Raw genomic sequence first — 23566 nt, forward strand, 5'->3', positions numbered from 1 at the left:
GAGGTGTGCAGGAGGCAGCTGATCGATGTTTCTCTCTCATCGATGTTTCTAACTCTCTATCCCTCTCCCTTCCTCTCTGTAAAAAAGCAATAAAATACATTTTTTAAAAAAATATCCAAATGATACTTGGCAGAAAAAAGGTTCCCCACCCCTGGTGAGGGTAAGTTAAAATGGGTTGAAATGATGTACAAAACTGGGGGCAACATTGATCAGTTTTTTAAAAATGACACCAAGTCATGGAAAAACAAACAGAGGGTAGAAGAAATCTCTAAAGAAGAGGAGACAGATTAATAAGACAAAAGTTAAGAAGACATAATCAGTAGAAGACAGGCAAAACTAAAGAAGAGGAGAAATTGGTAAGTGGAAGTATTAGGGAGATGGTTATAAAATCATGAGGATAGTCATGTTAGAGAGGATACAGAAAACAAACCTGTTGGTTTGGCCTCCTGGACTTACCCTCCAAGGAAAACTCTGACCCTGGAAAATGGCTAGTTAGGGTAGCCAGGGAGGAACTCTACATGGAAGAGGTCACTCTGTCCTGCCAGGCAAAAAGACTTTCACTCCTACTTTATAAAGAGGCTAAATACAGTCAGAGAATATAAAAAAGCAAAAACACAAACCATTTGGCAAAGAACATCATTCTGCCTGTGTTCAAATACCTAGCTGTGTGTCTTTGAGAAAGTTATTTAACCTCTTTGTGCCACAGTGTCCTCATTGGTGAATATTAAATGAGAACATATGTAAAGTGTTGAGAATAATGTCTATCACTTGGTGAAGTGCCATATGCTATTATTACTTATTTTGATATTTATTTAAGGTCAGGTCATTAGATCATATTTGGAACCTGAAGATAAAGTACAGGACTCGGGAAAGGTAAATTCCTTTCCAAAGTTTAGGAGCCAGTGTAACTTTGTCCCTGTGAAGGTACTCTACACATAGCTGGCACTCCATCAGTATCCACCTCCTGACAAACTAATGCCTAAGAAACAGTTCTAAGTTCCTTATCCCCCAACCTTAGACAATTTAACATTTGTGATCAGAGTTGGTTAAAATATGGATCTCTCCTCTTACCCTGGGTATTAGACTCTTGGGTCAGTACTCTGGACTTCTTGTCAATCCTACTAAGAAACTCTACCCTCCTATATAATAAAGAGGTGATATGCAAATTGACCCTCACACAAGATGGCCACCACCACGTGGTCAAAGTTGGCTGCCCCCATGTGGACACAAGATGGCCACCACAAGATGGTTGGCAGGGGAGGGCAGTTGTGGGCGATCAGGCCAGCAGGGGAGGGCAGTTGGGAGGAACCATGCCTGCAGGGGAGGGCAGTTGGGGGGACCAGACTGGCAGGGAAGGGCAATTGGGGGGGACCAGGCCTGCAGGAGAAGGCAGCTGGGGGGGACCAGGCCATCTGGGGAGGGCAGTTGGAGGCAACCAGGCCTGCAGGGGAGGACAGTTAGGGGTGACCAGGCCAGCAGGGGAGGGCAGTTAGGGGTGACCGGGCCAGCAGGGGAGGACAGTTAGGGGCAATTGGGCCAGCAGGGGAGGAAAGTTAGGGGTGACCAGGCCACAGAGAGCAGTTAGGGGCAATCAGGCTGGCAGGCAGAAGCAGTTAGGGGCAACCAGGCAGGCAGGCAGGTGAGCAGTTGGGAGCCAGCAGTCCTGGATTGTGAGAGGGATGTCCCAGATTGGAAAGGGTGCAAGCTGGGCTGAGGGACACCCCCCCCCCGTGCAAATTTCGTGCACCGGGCCTCTAGTATATAAACATAAGGAGGAAGCAGGGGCAATAAAAGTGGACATGTATAAAGAATGACACTTACGATCCAACTTATGCTTATGTGACTGTAATGGTGAACTCAAAATTAACAGAAAAGGAAAAGAAGCTAGGAACTCAGAATATCACTAAAGTAATTTAAAGAAAAAACATCACTCAGCAGACAGTAAACCAAAGGTGGTTCAGCTGAGAAAGCTTAACAAAATGACACATGATATTAGGTAAAAAACCTTCAGAGGCTCCTGAGAAATGGTGGCACAGCCTAGTTCCTTGCTCCAGCCTATTTAATAAAGAGGGAATATGCTAATTGACCCTCATGCCGTCGCAAATATGGCAGCGCCCACAGCCTATAAGGAGGGAATATGCTAACTGACTGCCACACCCTCAGATATGGTAGTGCTGAGAAACCAAGATGGTGGTATAGGTAAACACCTAAACTGCTGCCTCGCACAACAATATCAAAACTACAACTAAAAGACAAAACAGACACCATCCAGAACCACAGGAAAGCTGGCTGAGTGGAAATTCTACAACTAGAAGAAAAGAGGAAAGCACATTGAGACTCAGAGGAGCTGCAAAAGGCTGAGGTATGGAGACTTGCACGCGGAGAGGACGGGCGGCTGTGTGCACGGGCGGCTGAGTGCGTGGCTGGCTTTCTAAAGCGGGAGGGAGAAGGAAGCTCCCTACTGCACTGAACTCCAGTCCCAGGCGAGACACTGGGAAACCAGACTCATTCGGGGGGAATCTGGACTGTCAGGAAAAGAGAAAGCACACTGAGACTCGGAGTTGCAGAAGGCAGAGGTCCGGAGGTGTGCGCGCGCAGAGAGGACTGACTACTGAATGCACAGGCAGATGAGTGCGCGGCTGGCTTTCTAAAGCGGGAGGGAGACAGAAGCTCCCGACTGTGCTGTACTCCAGTTCCGGGCAAGTTTCTGGGAACCCCAACTCATTTGGGGAGAAACTGGACTCTCTGGCAGCGGGCGAAACTCGAGGACGGCTTTTTCTCAGAGGTGCTTGCAGCAATTACTGAGGGACACTGAGACCCAGGGGCCTCATAGGACAGGGCTGACGGGAAACCAAGGCTGTCTGCTCTACCCTGAAACTCCGCCCCATCCAAGCTGAGTACAGAGGCTTTTGCAACTTTGCAAGTCTTGTCTCATAGGAGTGTCTCCAGCACAGAAGTTTTCCCAGCGTAGACACAGCTGATCCTCACAGCCAGTTGGCCTGGAGGTCAATTCCTCCCAGTGATACCAACAATAATCAAGACTTAACTATAACAAGGCTGAGCACACAGTCCACAAAGGGGTGCACCAAGAGTGTCCACCTCAGGTAACTGGAGAGGCTGAGCCACTGTGCCCTAGAGGACACCTACCACACAAAACTACTCTACCAACTCAGGGAAGCAGTGAAAATGCGGAGACAAAGAAACATCACAAATGAAAGAAATGGAGGAAAACAAATGACTGGATATGGAGTTCAAAACCACAGTTATAAGGATTTTCAAGAATTTCCTAGAAAAGGCCAATAAATTTAGCGAGACCCTCGAGGATATGAAAAAGGACCAACTAGAAATTAAACATACACTGACTGAAATAAAAAATATTATACAGAGACCTAACAGCAGACTAGAGGACCACAAGAATCAAGTCAAAGAGATGAAATACAAAGAAGCAAAAAAACACTCAGCCGGAAAAGCAAAAAGAAAAAAGAATCCAAAAATTTGAAGATAGTGTAAGGAGCCTCTGGGACAACCTCAAGCGTACCAACATCAGAATTATGGGGGTGCCAGAAGAAGAGAGAGAGCAAGATACTGAAAAACTATTTGAAGAAATAATGACTGAAAACTTCCCCCACCTGGTGAAAGAAATAGACTTACAAGTCCAGGAAGCGCACAGAACCCCAAACATAAGGAACCCAAAGAGGACCACACCAAGACACATCATAATGAAAATGCCAAGAGCAAAAGACAAAGAGAGAATATTAAAAGCAGCAAGAGAAAAACAGTTAATTACCTACAAGGGAGCACCCATACGACTGTCAGCTGATTTCTCAACAGAAACTATGCAGGCCAGGCGGGAGTGGCAAGAAATATTCAAAGTGATGAATAGCAAGAACCTACAACCAAGATTACTCTACCCAGCAAAGCTATCATTCAGAATTGAAGGTCAGATAAAGAGCTTCACAGTCAAGAAAAAGCTAAAGGAGTTCATCACCACCAAACCATTATTATGTGAAATGCTGCAAGATATTCTTGAAGAGGAAGAAGAAGAAAAAGGTAAAGATAAAAATTATGAACAACAAATACATGTCTATCAACAAGTGAACCTAAAAACCAAGTGAATAAAAAATCTGATGAACAGAATAAACTGGTGAATATAATAGAATCAGGGGCATAGAAAGGGAGTGGACTGACAATTCCCGGGGGGAAAGGGGTGTGGGGGGTGCAGGAAGAGACTGGACAAAAATCGTACACCTATGGATGAGGACAGTGCGGGGGAGGTAAGGGCAGAGGGTGGGATGGGAACCAGGTGGAGGGGAGCTATGGGGGAAAAAAAGAGGAACAACTGTAATAATCTGAACAATAAAGATTTATTAAATTAAAAAAATATATGGTAGTGCTCACAGCCACAAGATGGTGGCGCCCAGTCCCCTCAGCCCCGCGGGGCAGCAGGTGCCCAGACCCCTCAGCCCTCCATCCGCCCAGGGCCAGCCCAAAGTACAGGCAAGCCTCAGATGGCGACTGCCTAGCCGCCCAGGGCTGCCCGAGGCTCAGGTAACCAGGGCCAGCTGAGGCTTGCGCTGCCACAGTGGCAGCAGCAGAGGTGTGATGGGGTGTCTCCTTCCCGATCGCCAGGTCGCCTCCCGCCCCTGAGGGCTCCCGGACTGTGAGAGGGGGCAGGCCAGGCTGACAGACCCCCCTCTCCAGTACATGAATTTTTATGCACTGAGCCTCTAGTTTCTTTATACTTTGGGCAGAACAATCCATGTCACTGGGTGAGCAGGGAAATTCCAGAATCATCAGCACCAACACACCTTTGAGCTGTGCTCTGAATCCTGCCTGCACATACATCAGGGACTCTGCTCTATCCATTTCTTTTGGCCTTTATGTTTCTATAGACATAAAACCAAATCCCCTAAAATAAACACACAAAAATTGCTAGAGAAAAAAATCAGAAAAGGAAGAGCCCTGAGGGGAACTAGCCATACTAGATATTAAATTATATCACAGCCCTAGCTGGTTTGGCTCAGTGTATAGAGTGTCGGCCTCTGGACTGAAGGGTCCCAGCTTCGATTCTGATCAAGGGCACATGCCAGGGTTGCAGACTCGGCAGTGTGGCTCAGTGGTTGAGCGTCAACCCATAAACCATGAGGTCACAGTTTGATTCCCAGTTGGGGGCATTCAGGAGGCAGCCAATCAATGATTCTCTCTCATCATTGATGTTTCTCTCTCTCTCTCCCTCTCCCTTCCGCTATGCAATCAATAAAGATATATTAAAAAACAAAAAATAAATGTCTCTTTAAAAAAATAAAGTGTGTGGCCAAAACCGGTTTGGCTCAGTGGATAGAGCATCAGCCTGCGGACTGAAAGGTCCCAGGTTCGATTCCGGTCAAGGGCATGTAACTTGGTTGCGGGCACATCCCCAGTAGGGGGTGTGCAGGAGGCAGCTGATCGATGTTTCTCTCATTGATGTTTCTAACTCTCTATCCCTCTCCCTTCCTCTCTGTAAAAAATCAATAAAACATATTTTAAAAATAAAATATATGATAAAGACAATATATCAAATTAGTGGGGGAAAGATGGCCTTTTGATTAGTGTTAGAGCAACTATAAGGCTATTTGGAAAAATATAAAATTAGATCCATTGTTTACATCATACACAGGAATAAACTCCAAATGGAAGAGAGCTCTAAATATAAAAAAGTAACACTACAAAAATACTAAAATAAAATATGGGTGAATGCTTCTATAACCTGGGTATAGAGAACGCTTTCTTTTTTTAACTATATTTTTTATTGATTTCAAAGAGGAAGAGAGAGGGAGAGATAGAAACATCAATGATGAGAGAGAATCACTGATCAGCTGCCTCCTACATGGCCCCATGGGGATCGAGCCTGCAACCCAGGCATGTGCCCTGTCTGTGAATCAAACTGACCTCCTGGTGCCTGGGTTGCCGGCCGGGTGAAAGCTTTCTAACTATGACCCAGATGCAATAAAAAAAAAAAAAAAGATTGATATTTTTGACTGTATAAGTATAAACTGCATGTCAAAAATACCATAAGCAAGCCCTAGCCAGTTTGGCTCAATGGATAGAGCGTCTGCCATGGATTGAAAGGTCCTGGGTTCGGTTCTGGTCAAGGGTATGTACCTCGGTTGCAGGCTCCGATCCTTGGCCCTGGTCGGGGCACATGCAGGAGGCAATCAATCAATGGGTCTTTCTCACTTCTCTCTCTCCTCTCTCTCTCTCTCCCTCTCCCTCCCTCTCTCTTTATGCCTCTCTCCCTCCCTCCCTCTCCCCCCACTTCTACTCTCTCTAAAAATCAATGGAAAAATATCCTCAGATGAGGATTAATGACAACAACAAATACCATAAGCAAAATCAAGAAATGAATGTGGCCGAAACCGGTTTGGCTCAGTGGATAGACTGAGCGTCGGCCTGCGGACTGAAGGGTCCCAGGTTCAATTCCGGTCAAGGGCATGTACCCTGGTTGCGGGCACATCCCCAGTGGGAGGTGTGCAGGAGGCAGCTGATCGATGTTTCTCTCTCATCGATGTTTCTAGCTCTCTATCCCTCTTCCTTCCTCTCTGTAAAATATCAATAAAATATATTTTTAAAAAAAGAAATGAATGTGACAAAGTGGAAGAAGACATTTACAACATACTTCATATGTAAAGGCTAATACCCTTAACATATAAAGAATTTTCAAAAGCTGAAGAAAAATAGACTAGAAATCCTACAGAAAAACAGGCAAAAGATCCAAAAGAAATATTAAAATGGCCCTTAAATGTGTTTTTAATTTCACTCAATAATAGAGGACTACAAATAACTAGACTAAAATACTAATTCTCCTGTTAGATTGGCAAATATTCCAAAGTTTGACAATCTATTCAGTTGGTGAGGCTGTGAGGGAAACAGGCACTCTTATACATTATTGGGAATACAAAGGGGCAAAACCTCTGTTGAAGGAAATTTGCCAATCTCAAACACAAGTATGTATGCATTTACACTTCAATCCAAATATCACATATAGGAATTTATAGTGAAGATACACTTCCAACAATACAAAAGTATATATGCATAGACGTATTCACTGTAGGATTATTTGTAACTACAAAATATGGAAAACTACCTACATGTCCACACACAGAAGAGTGGTTAAATAAGCTATGGTGCAAATACAAAACGGATAGAAAATAAAGAATATCTTTATAATTGACCAATAAGGAGCAATTTCAAGGATATATTGTATAGTGATGTTACAGGATTCCAGGGCAGGAGGAATAGAGAAACTGAGACAGGAAAATTAATAGAAGGCCAAATGATGTGGGCAATTTGCAGCCAGCTTGTAAATAAGCCATTTCTTCCCCAGCCAAGGACACTTGAAGGCAAATGGTTAAAAACCTCCCTAAAGAAAGAATGCAGAAAGAGAGGGACAAAGGGGAAGGGAAAAAAAGAGGCTATTTTACTCCCAAAGCAGAAAAGCTAGCAGTGTTAGGCTTGGCAAGATCAAGTTGCCAGGTGCTTCTCATGAATTCTGGGAAGGCCACAACAAAGTAAAAAGGGACCTTGAGAATTAATCTGTACCAAAATATTTAGCAGAAGAAATTTGAGACCTATAGACAGGAGGCTATATAACACCTTGGACCCACACCCACTCGCTCTTCAGATGAGCTGAGAGCCTCTCTGCACTTAGGTTTGCTTTCTTTGCTTCTTAATAAAGGTGCACGCTTTAATAAACTGGCTTTTCACATGCAATGATCTCTTGTATAAATTCACTTATATGAGAAAAGGATCAAAGTTGGGGACAGCCTTCTCCCACTGACTGAAGGGGCTATCTGGTCATAACTCTCTAGTGTCAGTGAGAAGTGCCTCTAACAGTAAAAAAGCATATATGTTAACGTTTTGTTTAAGAAAAATAAGAAAACAAGCACGTATCTGTTGGTTTGTTGTTTTTTACAATAATGACAGAAGCCAGAAAAAATAAAGCCACCCATGGGGAGGGTGGAATAGAGCAGAAGGGATAGGGGAGGAAAACACTCTATACACAGCTTTTTGTATAGTTTGTTTGTTTGTTTGATTTATTATTTATTTATTTATTTATTTATTTATTAATTCTCACCTGAGGATATTTTTCCATGATTTTTAGAGAGAGTGGAAGGGAGAGGGAGAGACAGAAAGAGAGATAATCATCAATGTGAGAGAAACACATTGATTGGCTGCCTCCACATGCGCTCCCCGACCAAGGATTGAGCCTGCAACTGAGGTACATGCCCTTGACCAGAATAGAAGCCAGGACCCTTCAGTCCATGAGCCAATGCTCTACCCATTGAGCCAAACCAGCTAGGGCAATTTCAACTTCAGACTTGTTAAGTTGAAGGAATTCTAATGCTTCTTATAGGGAGGACCCCCAGAAAATGACTGCCTTAATTACATTCATTTTTGCTACCCATCATCCTAATTGGGGAGATATCCAGGCTCTCTTGAATATCTTGCAAACAGCAGATGAAAGATTAGTAATAGATAAGGCTACAGAGGAAGCCTACTGACTCCAAATGGGACTCCAAACCCGGCAGGGACCAAGCCTCTCATTGAGCCAGACTGGGACCAAATAATAGACGCCTGGTATACCTGGAGCATTAGAAAAGGTGAATACTAGAAGGTTTGAGAAAGGTTTGAATATTATACAGGATGTATAGCAAAAGCCTAATGAGGACCTCCCTGAGTTTTTAGAGAGGATCTACCAGGCTTACCGCAAGTACAGGGATGTAAATCCCCAGGATGCTGAAAATTCGCGAATAGTTAACATCACTTTTTTTTTAAAATATATTTTATTGATTTTTTACAGAGAGGAAGGGAGAGGGATAGAGAGTTAGAAACATCGATGAGAGAGAAACATCGATCAGCCACCTCCTGCACAACCCCTACTGGGGATGTGCCCGCAACCAAGGTACATGCCTTTGACCGGAATCGAACCTGGGACCCTTCAGTCCGCAGGCCGACACTCTATCCACTGAGCCAAACCGGTTTTGGCTTAACATCACTTTTATTGGATAGAATGCCCTGGACATTAGGAGAAAGCTCCAGTGGATAGATGGAGTTCTAGGAATGAATCTGTCACAATTGGTGGATATAGCCTTTAAGGCATTCTATGGAGGAGAATCTAAAAAGCAAAAGCAAGTGATGGTTTTCCTAGAAACTGTCCAGGGAAATCAGAAAAGAAATCAGTGGCGGGGAGGAAGGAAAGTAGACCACTGGGCTCCAACCAATGCACTTATTGTAGGGAAGGACACTGAAAAAGGACTGTCCAAAGAAAGAAGAAAAGAATGCTCCTAGAAAGGGAAAGGGGAATGATCCCCAATGGATGATGGTTGCACGCAAGAGACTCGGATGAGGAAGGCTCAGGAGTCCCTTTAGATACCTTCCCACCTACTATAATTTCCCCACAGGAGCTCTGGGTACAATTGACAGCGGGGAACGACCTTTCTTCTAGACATAGGACAACTTAGTTTTAAATTCTAAACTAACAAAAATAGTCCAGCTACCACTGCAGTTACTGGGGTTACGGGAAAGCTACAACAGCAGACCTTCCTTAAGCCTCTTGTATGTCAACTTGGAGATTTGAAGTTGTCACATAACTTCCTTTACATGCCAGACTGCCCCATTCCTTTACTGGGGCAGGACCTGCTCTGCAAATTCCATGTCCAAGTGACTTTTTCTCCTGAAAAGCAACAGTTCCACCTGAGCATGCTCTCAGATTGTAGATGTTCCTTGTGGAAGCCAAGGGACATGAAAAGGAACTATTCCCAGATCTACGAGCAAGTAAGAAAGATTTTATGGGCAGACAGAACCCAGGGGCAGGCAGTTAATGTTTCACCAGTAGTTAAAAAACTCAAAGACAAGGCTTCAGTGCCACACAACAAACAATAACCCTTAAAGAAGGAAATCTTAGAGGGGATACAACCCATTTTGCAAAAGTTTTTAAAATTTGTTATTGAGTTGGCCTTGCAGGTGACCATATTACTCCCATTCTGCCTGTAAAAAGCTGAATGCAAGTGAATATTGTTTAGTCCAAGATCTCCAGGCCATTAATAAAGTTACCCAGGACATCCATGCAACTGTTCCTAACCCTTACACTTTGCTGAAGGGTGTGCCTGGGGACAGCACATGATTTACCATTTGAAGAATACTTTTTCTTTTGTATTCCAATGGATGAGCAGGCACAGCTACTATTTGCATTTGAATGGCAGGACCTCTCAATATTGTTGGGATTGTGTTGCCCCAAGGTTTCAAAAACTCCCCCATAAGCAAATTACTGGCCAAAGAAATCTCCTAAGAAACCTCCAATTAGACTCTGGGATACTCTTGCAATATGTTGATGACATTTGACCACCACACACCCTTATTTGAAGGGGCCAGAGATTGGTTCAGTTATCTTTTCTCTAGAATACTGCAAAGTTTCATTCTCTCCTACGGGAATTAGCAAAGCTTGAGCTGACTATACTTCTACTAACCCTTCTATTGTACTCGGGAATAAAATTAGTATAAGCCTGTATTATATCTATAGGAAAATGTATGTCTTTCTGAATACTAATCCTTAACCAGCTACCTACCTTTAATCCTCAAAGATTTGCCTTACAGCAGGTACATTTCTTCCATCAGATGTTAGAACCTGTCAACCAGATGCCATAGATATGGAGTAAAAATTGACAATGGAGAGCTACTACCTCCAAGCTAACCTTGAAATCCTGGCAAAAGTTAACAACAAAGCAGAAATTTATATGCTTGAGAAATTACATATTTCTGCTTAAGTGTCTTGGCAGAGCACACTGTTTCTGTTTCCAGCCACCACCAGATGTGCAAATTCACCCACTTCAGCCAACCACAGGAGCCTAACTAGTATCAGGAACAGGATGATCAAGGGAGTCAAGTTGCACATTCACAGAAAAATCTTCCCTGCCACACCTCTCAACTTCAATGTCCCTTTTACCCTATATAATTAGCTGCCTTGACAATAGCTATTAAGATGGTTTTGAGGAGTCCTCCATCTTCTCAAATAGACTGACCTTGACACTTTCCTTCCAACCAGCACCTGTCTCAACGAGTTTGCTTTTGTTGCAGCAAGCAGCTGAACTTGGGATCAGTTTCAAGGAGATGCTAAAAAAAAAAAAAAATGATGGGGGCATGTCATAAGACAAGAGCCAGCTTGAATACCCAATTCAGGGCAATTAAGTAATGAATTATAAGCCATTAATTTATTAAGTGATCATCCCAAAAAATCTCATACCCATCTGACACCATAGTTATTAGAATATAACTGACTATATTCCCCTTACTGCACATTACTCACCCATAAGTACACTATAACTACCAATTTCTACTTCTAAATCCCCTCACCTTTGTCACCCATCCTCCCAACCCCCCTCCCATCTGGCAACTGTCAAAATGTTCTCTGTATCTTTGAGTCTGTTTCTGTTCTGCCTGTTCATTTTTTTTTTTTAGATTGAACTGTTGATATAAACTTATTGCCATTTTATTATTCATATTTTTCATCGTTTTTCTTCTGCTGCTTAAAGAAGACCCTTTAACATTTCATGTAATACTGGTTTGGTGGTGGTAAATTCCTTTCGCTTTTTCTTATCTGGGAAGGTCTTTTATCTGATCTTCAACTCTAAATGATAGCTTTGCTGGGTAGAATAATCTTGGTTGTAGGTCTTTGCTTTTCATCACTTTGAATATTTATTGCCATTCTCTTCTAGCTCGCAATGTTTCTGTTGAGAAATCAGTTGACAGTATTATGGGCATTCCCTTGTAGGTAACTAACTGTGTTTCTCCTGCTGCTTTTAAGATTCTTTGCCTTTAACTTTTGGCATTTTTAATTATGATGTGTCTTGGTGTAGGCCTCTTTGGATTCCTCTTGTTTGGAACTCTCTGTACTTCCTAGACTTGTATGTCTGTTTCTTTCACCAGTAAGGGAAGTTTAGTCATTATTTTTTCAAGTAAGTTTTTTATTTCTTGCTCCCTCTTCTTCTGACACACCCATGATGCAAATGTTAGTACACTTGAAGTTGTCCCAGAGGTTCCTTACACGATTTCCATAACTTTGGATTCTTTTTTCTTTTTACTCTTCTCATTTGGGTCTTTTTTGCTTCTTCATATTCCAAATTGCTTATTTGATTCTCACCATCCTCTACTCTACAGCTGATTCCCTGTAAATTATTCTTCAGTCTGCAGGCCAACACTCTATCCACTGAGTCAAACTGGCTAGAGCTCCTGTAAATTATGCATTTCCGTTAGTGTATCTTTCATTTCTGACTGGTCCTTTTTTATATTGTTGATGATCTAAGTTCCTTGAGCATCCTTTTAATCACTGAACTCTGTATCTGGTAGTTTGCTTCCTTTCATTTCATTTAGTTCTTTTTCTGGAGATTTCTCCTGTTCTTTCATTTGTGACATGTTTGTCTCTACATTTTGACTGCTTCCCTTTGCTTGTTTCTATGTATTAGGTAGAACTGCTATGTCTTTCTGACTTGGTAGAGTGGCCTTGTATAGCAGGTGTCTGGTAGGGCCCAGTGGCTCAGCCTCCCGTTACTTGAGCTGGGCACTCCAGGTGCACCCGTGTGGGTTCTATGCACTGTCCTGTTGTAGTTGAATCTTGACTGTTGTTGACATCACTGGGAGGAATTGACCTCTAGGCCAGTGGTTGGCAAACTCATTAGTCAACAGAGCGGCAAACCGCGCTCGCGACCATGTGCACTGGGGCCTACCAAGTGGTACAGTCAGCTACTACCTGTGCCCTGCATGGGATCTTCCAGCACGAACTACAGAGGGATCTGTAAATGGCTGCTACTTGTGTTGGGCTTAGAGGTGCCCAAAAGAGGCCAAGTTGTGAACCAAGGCAGGCTGCCACTAGTGCCAGGCCTGGGGCCACTTATCAAGAGGTCTTGGGGCATGCTGAGGCCAGCTGCTGCTTGTTTGAGAGATTTTAGGAAAGTCTGAAGCATGAACCAAGGCACGTCATTCTTTTGGAAAAGCCACTGGAAACAGCTTGGGTGGGCTTTCCAACTGGGTGGAGTGGGGTCTCAGGGAATCATTAGGGCAGGGTGTACAGTGTGAGCCAGATGGATGGAGACTCAGATATGGTGTCTGCCTGTTAACTTTGTGTCAGCAAAGGAACAATGGCCTCTCCCAGTACTTTTGTCTGGGAGAAAGATGCCCCCAGCTCTTGCCCTGATGCCAGACAATTTAGTTCCTCCCTGTATGTCCCTGGTTCCTTTCAAGTTGCTGTCCCAATGCTGGAGCTCAGAGGGAATGAATCTCAGTAAGTCTGTGCATAGGTCCTTTAAGAGGATTGCCTGGGAGTCCAGCAGCCTCTGTCTTTCACAGCCATAATCCCTGTTGTTTTTTACAGCCTGAAGATATGGGCACTTCTCTTTGTGGCAATGAAATTCTGGGCTGAAGGGTCTGGTATGGAGCTGGAAACCCTCACTCCTCATGGGTGACCTCTACAGCCAAGATAGCCCTCTTGATTAAAATCTGCCACAAAATGGTGTGGGACCAGCTCGGTCCGTGCCTTGGCCCTTCCTACTGGGTTCAATGTGGCTTCTTTAATTCCACAGTTGTAGGACTTTCATTCAGTCAGATGTCAGGCGGTTCTGAATGATGGCTGTTCCGTAGTTTAGTTGTAATTTTGATATGATGTGGGGGAAGGCAAGTACTGTGTTTACCTATGCCACCATCTTGACCAGTCAGAAACCTCTTCACTATTCTTATTCTTGAAACTTTTCTGTATATTTGAAATTATTTCCAAATAAGAATGTAATAAAAATGTAAAATGTAAATTTAAAATTCCCTCAATTCTCTTTCCCTCCAGGTACTGCTCTCACTATCTGCCTCCTGTTCATAGTTGTCTTTAAAAAAAGTGATCTTGCCTCAACCAGTGTGGCTCAGTGATTGAGCGTCAACCTATGAACCAGGAGGTTACAGTTTGATTCCCGGTCAGGGTACATGCCCAGGTTGCAGGCTCAATCCCCAGTAGGGGTACATAAAGAAGGCAGCCTATTGATGATTCTCTCTCATAATTGATGTTTCTCTCTCTCCTCTCTCTCTCTCTCTCTCTCTCTCTCTCTCTCTCTCTCCCTCCCTCCCTCCCTCCCTCCCTCCCTCTCTGAAATCAATTAAAAAACATACATTTTTTTAAAAAGTGATCTTCATGTTCTCCTCATGCCTTATCTAATCAATTCGATTTCTTCTACTCAGACAATGCTGCATTAGCTTCTTCTAAACCAGGCACCAACTCCCCAGCCTGCTGTTTCTGGCCCCATTCCATCTAAAACCTTTCCTCTCCTGGCTTTACTCTTTCCTGGGAAGCTCCATGCATAAACATGGCTCCTATTACTCCTACAAGCTACCTCACAGAGCCTCATCTCTGGCCCAGACCCCCCTCTTCAATAACAGACCCTCATATCCATTCATGCCCCCCCCCACCCCAGTTACCTAAATCAAAAGGACTCTTCTCTTTCTCTCACCCCTATACAGTTCTCAAGTCCCCATGCCCAACTTCATTCCCACTGCTGAGGCCTTAGTTTAGGCCCTCCTAAATTTGTGAACTTCTGCTGTAGTCTCCCTACCTTCATTCTTACCCCTATCCAATTCTTCCTCCAACAGCTGTCAAGAGTTTTGAAAAGTGCACACCTGGTCATTCCCCAATGCCAAATCTCCTCAAGCTACTTAGTGTGGCACTTGAAGCCTTCTGCATGCAGTCACTTGGAGTGACTTGCTTGACACTAATGGGCCATGCTAAAGAATCCCTCTCTGTTACTGCACTCACTGGTCCTCAGCCCTGATGGACCCTTTCCCTTGACTCTGACAGGTTAATTCTTAATCCCCTCCATGTCCTCTGGGATTCTCCCTTTCATTGACTGCTGACTAGCTGGTGTACATGATCACAAATACCTCACTGCTTACCCCTCAGAAATAATCCAGCATTCTCCTGTCCCAGCTCTATTTAATCTCCTCTGTTTGGGTGGGGACACAGTGTTCCATTACCCAACATCGTTCACCCAATCCTCTTAATGACTAAAATCAAAACACATCAATATAAAAGTACATCTTCACTGGAAAGAGATGGTTTGCAATGAGATTCATATTTATCAATACTGAGACTAAGAAAAGCACCAAGACATATAAAACTAGCACTAAAGTAAATGCTGACACTATGGCTTGAATTTCTGTGCCTCCCCACCACCACCAATTCCTGTTAAAACCCTAATCCCCAAAGATGAAAGCATTAAGAAGGAACCCTGTGGGAGATATTAGGACATGAGGATGGAGCCCTCATGAATGGGATTAGTGTTCTTATAAAAGAGACCTTACAAAGATCCCTTGGTGCCTTGATCTTGGGCTTCCCAACCTCCAGAACTGTGAGAAATAAATTTGTTGTTTATAAAACACTAAATCCGCAGTGTTTTTTAAAATATATTTTTATTGATTTCAGAGAGGAAAGGAGAGGGAGAGATAGAAACATCAGTGATGAGAATCATTGATCGACTGCCTCCTACATGCCCCCTGTTCGGGATTGAGCCTGCAACCCGGGCCTGTGCCCTTGACTGGAATCAAACCTGAGACCCTTCAGTCAGCAGGCCAATACTCTATCCACTGAGCCAAACCTGCTAGGGCAAATACATGGTATTTTATTATAGCTAAGGACTAAGCTGCTAAAATGCAAAGGCAATGAAGAGAATTTAATAATTATTCTTGTACACAATACTGAAGATGTAATCTAATATGTTATCTCAGAGACCGAGTGTTGCCCAAGGAACTTAGATTATGATCTATAGCCTGCTTTTCCCTAGGCACTGGGCTAGTCCTGGGGACTCAAAGATGGATACGACAAGGAAGGCCCTGTCATCAAGGAGCTTGCAGACTAGGTGAGTTTAGCAGAAAAATAACTAACACATAATAAAAATGGAAGAGGCATACACAGAGCAGATGAGGGAGGAAGCAGAAGGGATGGAATCACTTAAAGGACTAGGAAAGAGCTTCAGGAAAAGAATAGTTCCAGCAGAGGGAAAAGCTAGAATAAAGGGAGTGGTGTTTACCATCCTCAGGCATCTGGAACAGAGGGCACAGGCACAAATAGGTAGGTGGGCAAAAACAAGGACTGCCCCATGGTCTGCCCACCATACTAAGGAGTCCAGACTCAATCCTGAGGAGTTTAAGGCAAAGAAGTAGCAAACTCATATATGCATGTTGGACAATCACTTACTCCATTAAAACAGGAGTTGGTAAACTTTTCCATAAAGGACCATATAGAAAATATTGTAGATTTTGTGGGACACATGATTCTGTCTTGTATGTATGTATGTACGTATGTATGTATTTATTTATTTAATCCTCACACCTGAGGATATTTTTTCCATTGCTTTTCAGAGAGTGGGAGGGAGGGAGGAACATGGGTGAGATAAGATACATCAATTGGTTGCCTCCTGCTTGCACCTTGACTACTGCTGGGGACGAACCTGCAACCCAGGTACATACCCTTGACCAGGAATCAAACCCATGACACTTTGGTGTGTGGGCCAACTTTCTAATAACTGAGCCACCAATGGCCAGGGCTGTCCTTTATTGTTTTATTTGCTTCTTAATATCCCTTTAAATATATATATATATATATATATATATATATATATATATATATATATATATATTTTATTGATTTTAGAGAGAAAGGGAGAGATAGAAACATCAATGAGAATCATTGATCGGCTGCCTCCTGCACACCCCCTACTGGGGATCAAGCCCGCAACCCAGGCATGTGCCCTTGACCAGAATCGAACCCGCCACTCTTCAGTCTGCGGGCCAATGCTCCATCCACTGAACCAAACCAGCTAGGGCTTAATATCCCTTTAAAAATGTAAAAATCATCCTTAGCTTGCAGACCATATAAAAACAGACCACAGGCACAGCAGTTTGACAACCTGTAAGAAATCAGAGCTGCCGAAACCGGTTTGGCTCAGTGGATAAGAGCGTCGGCCTGCGGACTGAAGGGTCCCGGGTTCGATTCCGGTCGAGGGCATATACCTTGGTTGCGGGCACATCCTCAGTGGGAGGTGTGCAGGAGGCAGTTGGTCGATGTTTCTCTCTCATCGATGTTTCTAGCTCTCTGTCCCTCTCCCTTCCTCTCTGTGAAATATCAATAAAATATATATTTTTTTTAAAAAATCAGAGTTAATTTAAGACGTTATGATAATAGCATAATAGCATTTTGGTTGTTAAAAATGTCTTTTTTTGTAGATTGAAGCATGCTAGGGCAAAATGGTATTATGTCTATAAATTCCTTTAAAGTATTTCAATAAATCAAAAATAAAAAAAGACGAAACAAATGTAGCAGAATCCTGACAACTGTTGCATCTGAGCTATGGGTATATAAAGCTCATTGTACTATTCTACCATCCTGCATGTTTAAATTTTTTCATAATAAAAAAATTAAGAGATCACTCATACTAGGTGCAGTGGGAGGATGGAGTGAGGGGACAGAGAACTGAGTTCTAGTGTCTGAGAGATTATAATCCAATCAAGATAACTGATGTTGTCTCACCATCCCAGAATTGCTAAAACCCACTAACTGAAAACTTTTAGTGGTTTAGAAGAGTCATAATTACATATCAATCATGTCAGATTTGCCCCACACATTTATAGTAAAAAGTATATGATATATTATTTATTTAAGAAACTAAACCAGCAAAACTTAACTTTATATTTAAACTAGAGGCCCAGTGCACAAAATTCATGCACGGGGGAGGGGGGTGTCCCTCAGCCCAGCCTGCACCCTCTCCTATCTGGGACATCCCTCTCACAATCCAGGACTGCTGGCTCCCAACTGCTCGCCTGCCTGCCTTCCTGATTGCCCCTAACCACTTCTGCCTGCCAGCCTGATCACCCCCTACCCACTCCCCTGCCAGCCTGTTTGTCCCCAACTGCCTTCCTCTGCCGGCCTGGTCACCCCTAACTGCCCTCCCCTGCAGGCTTGATCGCCCCCAACTGCCCTCCCTTGCAGGCCTGGTCCCTCCCAACTGTCCTCCCCTGCTGGCCTGATCACCCACAACTGCCCTCCCTTGCAGGTCTGGTCCCTCCCAACTGCCCTGCCCTGCTGGCCATCTTGTGGTGACCATCTTGTGTCCACATGGGGGCAGGATCTTTGAACACATGAGGGCAGCCATCTTGTGTGTTGGAGTGATGGTCAAGCTTCATATTACTCTTTTATTAGATAGGATAGAGGCCTGGTGCACAGGTGGGGGCCAGCTGGTTTGCCCTGAAGGGTGTCCCGGATCAGGGTGGGGGTTCCCTTGGGGCGTGTGGCAGCCTGGGCGAGGGGCCTGTGGTGGTTTGCAGGCCAGCCACGCGCACTGGCGACCCAAGCAGAGGCCCTGGTATCTGGGATTTATTTATCTTCTACAATTGAAACTTTGTAGCCTGGAGCGGAGCCAAGCCTTCTGCTCGTTCCATGGGGGCAGCCATTTCTGTTGGGATTTATGTATCGTCTATAATTGAAACTTTGTAGCCTTAAGCTGAGGCCTGGGCCAGCTAGGGTGTGGGGAAAGCTTGGCTTCCTCCATCGCCGGGGGCAACCCTAGCCTCCTGCTCTGCTGCTGCCATTTCTGTCGGGAATTATTTATCTTCTATAATTGAAACTTTGTAGCATTGAGTGGAGGCCTGAGCCGGCAAGGGCAGGTGGAAAGCTTGGCTTCCTCCATTGCCAGGGAAACCCAAGCCACCCTCCTGCTCTCTCTGTGGCTACAGCCATCTTGGTTGGGTGAATTTGCATACTCGCTCCTGATTGGCTGGTGGGCATGGCTGGTGGGTGTAGCGGATTGGTGGTTAATTTGCATATTACTCTTTTATTAGATAGGATAGAAAAATTTGAGATACTCATGAATATCTTTCTCATTTAAATTGTAACTGCTGCCGAAACCGGTTTGGCTCAGTGGATAGAGCGTCGGCCTGCGGACTGAAAGGTCCCAGGTTCGGTTCTGGTCAAGGACACGTACCTTGGTTGCAGGCACATCCCCAGTAGGAGATGTGCAGGAGGCAGCTGATCGATGTTTCTCATCGATGTTTCTAACTCTCTATCCCTCTCCCTTCCTCTCTGTAAAATATCAATAAAATATATTTAAAAAATAAATTAAAAAAAAATTGTAACTGCTACTAAAACTGTTATTCCATAAAAATTTTTTGAGCAAGGTACCATGAAGCATGAAAAGCTTTTTCAAATAAGAACTCCAAGTTCACCCTAGCTGGTTTGGCTCAGTGGACAGAGCGTCGGCCTGCGGACTGAGGGGTCCCAGGTTCGATTCCGGCCAAGGGCACATGCCCAGGTTGTGGCCTCCATCCCTAGTGGGGGGAGTGCAGGAGGCAGGCGATCAATGATTCTCTCATCATTGATGTTTCTCTCTCTCTATCCCTCTCCCTTCCTCTCTGAAATCAATAAAAAAAATATTTAAAAAAAAGAACTCCAAATTCAAGGTACAATGAAATAAAGATGTACTACATCTTCACAAGACGATTTATTTATGTGTGTGTATACACACACATATACATATGTATACATATGTGTGTGTGTGTGTACATGCAAGTATTTGGGTATTTATTTTTATTCATGCCTTACCTTGTTAAAAAAATAAAATTAAGGAAGCTTACCAAAATAAATATAACAACATAAAGGGGGGGTGGGGAAGACAACTGATGTGGTTGCTGAGTCATGTGACCCCCATGATACAAAAAAGAATCATTCCAAAAGCACAAGTCTTCCATATGAAGAGCCAGAAAAGTTTTAATTTCTTGAAAAAGTTCTAAAGGCTGGATTGGAAATTCCTCTCTAACCAGTTCTCAACAGGGAGCATGGCCCAACAGCCTGATTACGTAAGTCAAAAGTGCCACAGAAAGCTATCTACTCCTTCCAAATGACACATGACCCAGGACCTCTGGGCACCTCTGTACTTGTTCATTCATTTCTACCACCAATGCCTAGAGGAGCTCGTGCAGATAGTATGAACTTGCCCTAAATTCTTGCCATCCCTGCCCCAAAGAGTCAGGAGCCACTTTTCAAGAACCTAGACAACTCACCAGAGAGCAACTATGGCTACCTCTGGTGTAAATTGCTGCCTATTAACCACTTCCGACAGCAAGCTACAGCTGCAACATGCCAGCAGCTAATCTGATTTCCAGAGTACCAACCACATTTCCCAGGTCAATCTACCATCAAGTATCACATTTGGATTCTGTATCTTAGGTAGTGTATTTTGACTTGGAGATGACCAAGCCAGCTCTTCTTTCTTCAGAGAGAAAAGAGAAAACCAGAGGGAATGTGTACAAAATGTTTACCCAGAAGAGAATACTTAGGAAGTGGGAGAATTGGATAAATAAAACCTGGGACTAAGGAGTGAGTGAGTGAGAAGTAATATGCATAGGGTAAGAGAAAAATATAGTTTGTGCTTTAGTTATTACTGCATTTATAGTTTATGAATATCAGAACAGTAAATGGTTAACATGAGTTGGTTCTATTACTTAAAAGTGGACATAAGGACTCAAGATAATTTTTCCTCAAAGTAAAACATGAAAAAGAACATTCTCATACTTGGTAGTGGAGAAGAAATCTAATCATTCTTGGGAATAAGTTAAGCAAAGGAGGTTCTGAAAGAGAGGCTGATAGGCTTTATGAAGCTAAAAGAGTCAAGACTTGACTTGAAGAGAGTTGTTTACAGAATTAGTTTATGAGGCTAATGTCAGACTAAATATCATAAACACAAGTCTCAGGAGGGAAAAACTGCTTAGTTGTTTTTTAAACACTACATGTGCTATAATGATTTGGTATATTTAACAATCTACCAATAACTGGCTTAACTGATGTAAAAAAATTATTTTATGATTGCTTAATTACTTCTTTAAAAACCCTTGATCAGATATGCCATAGGATGTCACTGAATGCGCCATTATGGGGCAACAAAAATTGGGGGTGAAACAATGTCCCTGACAAAAAAATTATAGAACATCCATAGGATGGCTAATCCAATACCACAGCACTACAGCACTGTAAAAAAGAAAAAAAGCTCTTTGTGTTCTGATGATCTCGAAGATAGATTAAGTGAAAGAAGCAAGGGGCAGAACTTTTAAGAGCGACCTACCACCTGTGTGGAAAGAAACGGGAACTAACTACATTCACATTTGCAGGTGTTTGCATAAAGAAATCCTAGAAGGAGACATTCAAATAAATTAAATGTGACTATTTAATGAGGTTGGGCCTAGAAAAATGGCTGCACGAGAGGAAACCTTTTCGCTAATAACTTTTTATATTTAAAAATATATGAACCATATGGATATATTACATAAACATTAAAAAAACACCACAAACCCTTCTGGCCAGCTAGTCCAAACATCTTAAAGCAGCACACCCAGCCCTGGCACCTCTTTCATCTTTCACACCTCACCGCTGGGTTACCTTGCCCTTCTCCCAAGTCAACTCCTAGTTGGCGGAGCGCGCGCGACTGACCGCCGCCTCTGGGCACACCCCAGTCTGTATGCAGGTTGAGCTTCCCCAGGAAAAGGGAATGGAGCACCTCCCCCAGTCTCGACCTGCACTGAACCAGGAGTCTCAACATCATCCCTCCATCAAAGAAAAAAATGGGGGGGGGGAGGGGAGGGAGGACGAATCCCTCTAAGGCTCGCATTCACTCTCAAGTCCCAGGCCAAACTTAACTGCAAGGGGACACGACAAGCGGGGGGCGGGCGGGGGGGACTAATTTTCACGATTCCCCTCCCGCCCGAGACAGCAGGGAAGAGTAGAGAAACATGAGAGTGGGGCGTTTCTCTGGACGCGGGGCAGCCCACCGGCCCTGGACGGCCCAACGGCCGGAGTCGGCGCCCTCGGAGAGTCCAGCGTGTTCCAGAGGCGCGCCTCGCCGCCTGCGGTCTTCCCTTCCCTCCACTCCCGCTGGCGCGCCTCCTGAGGAGTATGGGTACAGGGCACGCTTCCGCCCAGATCCCGCCCGCGCCTCGAGGGACAACCAGGACCGCCCGGCAGGGAAAAGCGGGATCAGCAAGGGCCGGGCGGAAGCGGGGCGGCCGCGTACTCACGTACAGGATGAGGCCGCGCCGCGGGAGTCCACCGCCAGCGGGACAAAAGCACGGACCGCCTGGCCGGAAGCACCCGTGCGGCTCCGGGGCACTTCCGAGTCTTCTCTGGGAGGCTGGAGGACTGACTCGATGGTACCCCCGACCCCCACCTCTCGTTTGGCCCGTGGGCGGTGATGCGCGAGAGGCAGGTTACTTATTTAGTGCTGGCCAGGTGGCGTGCGCTGAGGTGCGGCGAAGGAACTACAGGCGAAGCTTCTCTTTTTGGTGGACGTTACATTCCGCGGTGGGGCAGACAATAAAGCAAATAAGTGGCCATTTAGAATAAACACCTAACGACCTCTGTACCTAAACAGAGAGCTCATTACAAAGTGAGGCCGCGGGCGCCACTCTTTCCCCTGGTAGGGAGGGGAGTAGGCGGAGCAGAGCGCGGCCTTTGACAGCGCGGGGCGGGAGGGGTGGGGGGGAGGGGGCAGCCGTCAGAGACAAGACCCTGCCAAATATCATTGGCATAAAATGACTGAAACATTATTCTTTCTTTTGTAGTTCTCATCTATATGTTTTTTGGCATCTATCCTATATAATAAAAGGCTAATAAGCAAATCGACCAAACAGCGGAACTACCGGTTGCTATGATACACACTGACCACCAGGGGGCAGACACTTAATGCAGGAGCTGCCCCCTGGTGGTCAGTGCACTCCCACAGGGAGCAAGCCTAAGCCATCAGTTGGACATCCCCCAAGGGCTCCCGGACTGCGAGAGGGTGCAGGCCGGGCTGAGGGCCCCCCCCCCTCCAGTGCATGAATTTTGTGTACCAGGTCTCTAGTATAGGTATATTAAAGGCTAAGTGACGGACCAACCAACCAGCTGGTACATATGACACGCACTGGCAATTTAAAAATAAACGTTGACTCGTGCATGTTGCAGTAGCATAATTACCGCATAAATCTTTCTTCTAGTCAATGTCCTTTCAATGTGCACGAATCCGTGCACTGGGCTACTAGTACTATTAATACTGACATTTAACAAAACAGGCTATCATTCTTCCAAGTGCATCTAATGGAGTCTAAATCCACAGTGGTTTGACCATGATCCACTTTTAAAAGGTCAGATATAATTGGCATAACATTATGTCAGTTTCAGATGTAAAACATGGTTCAATATTTGTATATTTTGTGAAATAGTCACAGTAAGTCTAGTTAACAATTATCATCACACACACACTTTTTTTCTTGTAAAGAGAATGTTTAAGATTTATTCTCTTAGCAACTTTCAAATATACAATACGGTATTATTAACTATAGTTGGCATGCTGTACATTCCATCCCCAGGACTCCTGGCAACCACCAACCACCAGTCTGTTCTCTGTGTCTGAGTTTGTTTTTAAAATTCCACCTATAAATGAGATCACTGGTTATTTGTCATTCTCTGACTTATTTCACATAG

The 23566-nt window shown here is 44.2% G+C and overlaps 1 protein-coding gene across 1 annotated transcript in view; it reads right to left on the reverse strand.

Moving 5' to 3' along the window:
• The window catches only part of ZFP62 (ZFP62 zinc finger protein), a 29438-nt gene extending 7251 nt beyond the window's left edge, over nt 1-22187 (reverse strand). Inside the window, exon 1 of the mRNA XM_080672767.1 lies at nt 22127-22187. The gene's annotated coding sequence lies outside the window, so the exon portion shown is untranslated. The remainder of the gene's footprint in view (nt 1-22126) is intronic.
• Nucleotides 22188-23566: the final 1379 nt, after the last annotated feature.

This window comes from Plecotus auritus (assembly GCF_963455305.1).
Source record: "Plecotus auritus genome assembly, chromosome: 6".
NCBI classification, from domain to species: Eukaryota; Metazoa; Chordata; class Mammalia; order Chiroptera; family Vespertilionidae; genus Plecotus; species Plecotus auritus.